At 50.4% G+C, this 6424-nt stretch overlaps 1 long non-coding RNA gene across 1 annotated transcript; it reads left to right on the top strand.

Moving 5' to 3' along the window:
* Window positions 1–4451: 4451 nt before the first annotated feature.
* Window positions 4452–6131, top strand: LOC140215999 (uncharacterized). The gene is made up of 2 exons (XR_011892643.1): window positions 4452–5426; window positions 5529–6131. It is a non-coding gene; the product is annotated as an uncharacterized lncRNA (long non-coding RNA).
* The last annotated feature ends 293 nt before the right edge of the window (window positions 6132–6424 follow it).

Here is a 6424-nt window from a genome sequence, read left to right as displayed (position 1 = left end):
CAGCCTTAAGCATCCTTAAATACCCGCCCTTGTGGCGTAGTGGCTTTGCCATTATGATGCTAACGACAAGAGCGCGGTATCCGAGTGTGGCCGGGGTGGCTGCATTTCAGTGTGGTCGACATGCAATAACGCCCGTGCTACGCGTTCTGTGCCCATTTATGAACTCCCGGTAGACATCTCCTTAGCCACAACCGTACCTCGCAACACCCAGCTTAGACAACGCTTAGATACACTCAACACTGAAATATGAATTCGCTGCTGCACCCTTGACACAACCAATTGTAATCACATATGCGATTCTGTCAAGTCCTTCCTCAACAGTAAATCAGCCTTTTTGCTCCTCCTATCCCTCCTTGGCACTCAACCGGCTGCTCTTCCCGCAATCCAAAAGCATTTCTCCGAGTATGGTGCTACTTCCCTCTTTCAAAAGGTAACCAATATGTACATCCTTCTCCAACTCCATTTCCTGTCCTGATTACACAGGTCCTCCAATTAATGTTTTCGACGGCCCATTCACTCTGTCCTCGCTGAAACGAGCCTTGGCTTAAAGCAAGGCTGGAACCAGCCCGGGTGCGGACCTCACCCCCTCCTTCGTGTTGAAGAACATGCTTGATTCAGACATAGAATTTCTTTTACGCAAAGTAAATGATAAGCCACTGGCACTCTTCCCGATGAACAGACATCTTCATAACTCTGATACCAAAGCCGGGCAAAGCTGTCACCCACTCCAACTTGCATCCCATTTCGATGACTTCCTGTGTGGAGAAAACCATAGAACGCTAGGTGCCCACACGCCTTACGTCTTACGGATCTTCTCGACGATACTGACTTCCTTCCGCACAATCAGATTCTTTTCCGCCCCCCCCCCCCCCCCATGACTACTCAAGATCACTTTCTCCTTCCCTAAGAAACTTTATTTCAACCTTCAAGGTGTCAAGTTCAGGCACTTGTCACTATGGACATGCGCAAGGCATTTCGATAGCCTACTTCATGACGGTATCCTCACTCCACTTCGAAACACCGACTGTGTATCCCGACTCGACTCTTACGTTTCTTATTTTCTCCACTCCCAACAAGCCCAGTTCCAACTCGAGATCACGTTATACCTGTCCACCTCACTCCCCCGCGGAACAGCTCAATGGGCCACGCCCTCTCCATCGCTTTTTAATCTCGGGTTGGCCCATCTCACAAAGGCCTTGTCTGAGATTCTTGACTTGCAGTCTATTCTCTGTGCTAATCATATAACCTTTTGCTGCACTTAAGGGTAACAGGGGGAAGCAGAATTCACACTACAATTTGGCGTCAACCTTATTTCTGAATTACCTTCCGGCTCCCGTATTCAAGCACCTCCACAGAAATCTGAGCTGCTGGTCCTTTCCATTGTTAAATACCAACGGTTTGTCAACCTCCTCCTTTCTCTTGCCCTCACTGATAATCCGATCGCCTGCACGTCATCCTGTGGGTTGTTTAGGCTTTCCCTTCCACTACCACTCTTTCAGCGGAGCAGTTTAGTCCGCGATCACGACATGCCACCGAGTACCTCACGTAGGCCGACGAGCGCTCAAGCGTCGCACCTGCCTCTACGAATGCAACAGTACATCTGCCTGAAATAAAATGCTTTATTCCCTGTCGTACTACACGCTTACGCAGACACACATTCATCGCATTCAATCAGCTTTAAACACTATCTATCAAGCTGCCCTACATCCCCCCTTTCAAGCACGCATCCACAGCCAAACTATACGCAACAGGCCAATTGATTGCCCTTGTGGAGCTCTTGCGCCCCCACAGGAGCTGACCACTGGGATGCCTATCCAGCTCTGCGCTGGCGCACTGTCTACTGCATCGGGCTGGCATCTGGCCGTTTGACTTTCCTCTGCACGCCCATCAAGAAACCCTTCCTAGCAATCTTCTCTGTGCCCTCTAATATATAGTAATATTCTCTTTATTAGGTCCGCCATCTTCATTAGTCACAACGACGAGCTCGCGCTCACTTCTACCGCCCTATCCTACCGGAAACTATCATATCGCTATTGCAAGAATCCAGTGCCTTCGAGTGTGAAAACAGCGCGTGTTTTGACACTGGATCGCACTGGGACACGAGTGAGAACGCTGGATAAGAGCGGCGGAGTCACACTGGATGAGACGCTGGTTCCACTATCACGACACTGGGGCGCATTGGTTTGTGCTCTAAAGGCACTGGCCCTCGCTGCAGTTCGCTGGCTCGCACTGGAAACAACGCTTGTTGTGTTTTTGCCGCACTGCTTCCAGTACGCAAGGAGAATAGGCGCTGCAGAATATTAAATGCTCTATACAATTTCATCGCTTGATACCAGTATTGTGTCCAAAATATATCTGTACATTGGGGTCATAAAAGTCTATTTCGTGTCGCAGCTTGGAATAAAGGTGCGTGAGCTGCCCTGTTTATGCATGCACACATTGATGTTCAAGATTACATTCGTTTCTTTGCATTTTCCGTTTTCATTGGGTGGATAGCTAAATTATTGAACGAAACCACGCAAACGCAGAATACACCACGTTTCTTAGTAGTCTGCACGTAACCATAACTGGGAGTTGTCGCCGCTGTCGCAGTGTAGTGGTGTCGGCACGAAATTAAGAAGTCGCTCAAACCCGCTGAAACGGAGCCCGAGTTCAACGCCTACCGTTGATTGATATTATCGCACCCATAACAAAGTTGAGGTGCTTCGTGCGCTTCCACTTTCCCTAGTGTACTAAAAAAAGGTTCCGAGGCTCAAATACACACATGTTAGCTTTCGCCAGCTACTCGCGCCGAGATCGGTCCCCATCGCAGCTTAGACCTAGCGTGGCTGCCGAGTCCATCTACACGATATCGGCACGTCTGGGCTCAGGAATCAACAAGTCCAACAAGAATAAACCACTCGATATTCCAGCTTTCACGTCGGTGTTCTTAAATGAGCCATTTTTTCGTGTCTGCAATGTCAGCACAGGAAGCGATAAGCGGCGATGTGACGCGTAATAAACAGAGGGGTATGCGCTGTCGCCAAAGGCTGCTAGCACTACCCTACGCTTCTCTGAAGAAGATATATGACTAGACAGATGTGTCGATTGAAACGCATCACTGAACTAAGAAAACGTTGCGTATACCTTGCGTGAAGAACAAGAAACAACTATCGAAATCGGCACTAACAGCCGATACAGCGTCCCGGGTCGGTGGTTCATTTAGGACTTTTTCCCAAGTTAACATACCAATCGAAGTGAAAATCGATTTTGTGGCACTTCCAAACATATAATACTGAATACGGACAACTTTTTCTTCTTGGTACAGGCGTAAGTTTCAGTTACTGGGCGATAGCGCATCTAACATGTCGGTACGAGACGTATCTTTGTGAAACTAAAACTCATTCTAGATCTTGACATGCCAAATTAACAATCATGTCCATCTGCTGGCGTGGTGTAGGGAGTCTACTTCGGGCCACCGAGCATAACAAACGTTCGATCACGGGCTGCGTCGGAACTTAAGCTTAAATCGGAGCTTAAGAGAGCTGTGGCGCGCACACGGCATGTCTGATAACGGGTCAACCACGAGGCTGGTGATCGTGAAGTTGAACGCTGGCGTGAAACTCGACGACGTGCCGCACCAGGTGGACGTAGCTGGAGAGCTGGGGCTTGTGGTTGTGTTGGGCAGGCCACCCTTGTGGCTTCGTTGCCGTGGTACCGGTCATATTCGGCGTGACTGTCGAAATTCCAAGGTGTTGTTCGTGCCGTCCCTTCGGGCACGACGAGGGCCAGTGCGCACGGACGTTCGACAGCGTCATCGGGCTAGTGGGCAGTGGTGGGACGTTAGCACTTCTCATCGATGAGGCCGATGCGGAGGAGGCATCGAAAGAAGCTAGCGGACCAGCGGTGCAGGAGACCGCATCGGCTGCTCCTCGGGTGCATCAGTTGGACGCGCAACCCAATGCTCACGCATCTCCTGGATAGACGCCTCTGCTTCCTGCACAGGACGCCGAGGCGGCGTCGAAGAACGCAGCGGAAACGCCGGTCGCGACTGCAGAGAACGCCATCCAACCGGTGGCGGGGCCTACGGACGTTTCCCTTGAAGGGTCGAGTCACATGGCCGGAAAGCGGTCGCACGATGATGCCGTGAGCAAGGCGTCGCAACCGGATGAAATAGGCGGTGATGAGCCTCCTTTTAAAGCAGCAGGTATGAGGCGAGCGTCCTGGAAACTGAGGGTAAACATTCCGGCCGAATCACGGTAGGCGGTGAAACCGCCTCTGTAATTCCGTGCTGTAGATCCAGAAATAGGGTGGGGGGGGGGGGGGCGGGGGGAGGGCGCTTGCGATGTTGTCGAGAGGGTAGACACGACAGGATAGGGCTTTTCTATCGATATGGCGAACCACTTTCCTGAAGCACTACGTGTAGCGACTCTGAATGTACAGGCGCTCCCAGAATAATTCGGAACGCAGCACACACGGCCGCTCGCCGGCGGAGCGCGCCCGTGGAAAAAGTAGTACCATGGTCTGCGCGTGCGCGGTCTCCCTAGCGAGCAAGGTCGGCTCCCTAGTGCATCTAGTTTGTGTTGCGTTGCTCCAAAACGGTAGCCCTAGGTGCCCCTTAACGTTTTGTCAAGGGGGGCTGGGCCGGTGGTGTCTGTGACAAGTTGTGTCTGCGCATGCACTCGCGTTGGATTATAAGCGCTCGTGTCTGCATGTTCGGGGGCTTAGGCGCCTTTTTTCTTTTTCATTTTTCGTGTGGGCCGTATTTATCATTTGCTCAAAATATTTATGGTAGGTGACTGTGACTAGCGCTGGCAAAGGGCGGCGTTTTCGTCTGACGCAACCGTCATGATATCGGCGGCTCGATTGATAAAGGGATACGAACATATTTAAACAATGACAGTTACGCGAATTCCGCCTTATTCCAATCGAGGCAACATGCCGAAAAGAGTGCCGATGAATGTGCGGAGACATATAATTAAGCTCAGTTGGCAAGGTATACCTCAACGTGAGATATGCCGCCTCACAGGAAAGTCTATAAGTGCGGTCAACCGAATAATCCAAGCATACAGGGATGAAGATGGCCGATTCAAAGATGCAGCACGACCGGGACGACACCGATGGACGTCGGAAGAGTCCGACCTTCTCATTGTTGCTGCAGCCGTTGCTGATCCTTTGCAGAGCGCCCACCAGATCAAGACAGCCCTCAACCTGCAAGCCAGTGAGGAAACAATTAGAAGGCGCATGCGAGAGGCTGGTCTTCGTGGATTTGTCGCGGCACAAAAGCCACACCTTACGGAGCGCCAAAAACGCCGGCGCCTTGAGTTTGGCATGGCATATGAGCGCTGGACGACTGAAGAATGGAAGGAAGTCATATTCTCAGATGAATGGACATTTTCATCTAGATGGGATCAAGAGCGCCGCGTATGGAGACCATATAACTGGAGGTATTTTCATTTTCTTTCTGATCTTTTCCGCACAACTTCTTCGGACGCGTAAACGGTATTTCATCTGAAAAGACCATTATCTATTCCCTTCTTTTCGTGTAGATACGAGCCTGGGTATGTTTCCGAGGTCTACAGCAGCGGCCGCTGTACTGTCAACGTTTGGGGAGCAATTAGCAAAGAGGGCCTCGGTCCGCTAATCCGACTGTCCCCATCGTTCACAGCTGAAGCTTACTGCGAAATTCTGGACTACCACCTGTTGCCATACGCTGTGGACGGGCCATTTAAAGATGGCTGCTACTTGTTCCAACAAGACCTGAGCCCGGTGCACACCGCCAGAGCTGTGGAAAAACTTCAAGAACGTGGTGTTCGCGTTCTTGACTGGCCTCCGAAAGGTGCAGACTTCAATGTTACGGAGAACGTGTAGGGCATGATGAAGGAAAGTTTATCCAAGCTGAATCTGGGAGGGGCCAGTGCCGACGAGCTCTGGCTCGCCGTAACGCGCGAGTGGAAGCGCCTTGGTGAGAGGAGGGGCTTCGTAGATGCGCTCTACGAGTTAATTCCACGCCGCGTACAAGTTGCGCTTCGCGTGGACGGCGCATTCGCGAGATATTGATAGCGGAACATGCCAACCGCTTAAGACGAAACAGTTACGTTTCGATTCCTTTTGTTTACTGTGTAAAAAATAAACCCAGTGTTCTTCCTGTTGTTTAGATTTGCTATGTTCTCCTTACTATTTTTTTTTTTTTGCATTCAGCTCACACAGCCTACCCTTTATTATTTTTCTTTTTTTATTGATTTATTTAAGACAATGAACAGATTGTCTTAAAGGACACGGCTAAAGGCAAACATTTGCCTGACTAGGCCGTGCCACGCGTATCATTGTATATTTCCTCTGAGGAAAAGAAAATGAGTATGAAAATGAGTATCTTCGCCAACAAACGCCGACACGCGATCAATACGTAGGGATACTCGCTACCAATGGTCCAGATTCCGTGATT

This window comes from Dermacentor andersoni, chromosome 2 (genome assembly GCF_023375885.2).
Source record: "Dermacentor andersoni chromosome 2, qqDerAnde1_hic_scaffold, whole genome shotgun sequence".
NCBI classification, from domain to species: Eukaryota; Metazoa; Arthropoda; class Arachnida; order Ixodida; family Ixodidae; genus Dermacentor; species Dermacentor andersoni.
Note: the sequence above shows the minus strand (reverse complement) of the source record. Positions and strands in the feature narration are given on the sequence as shown.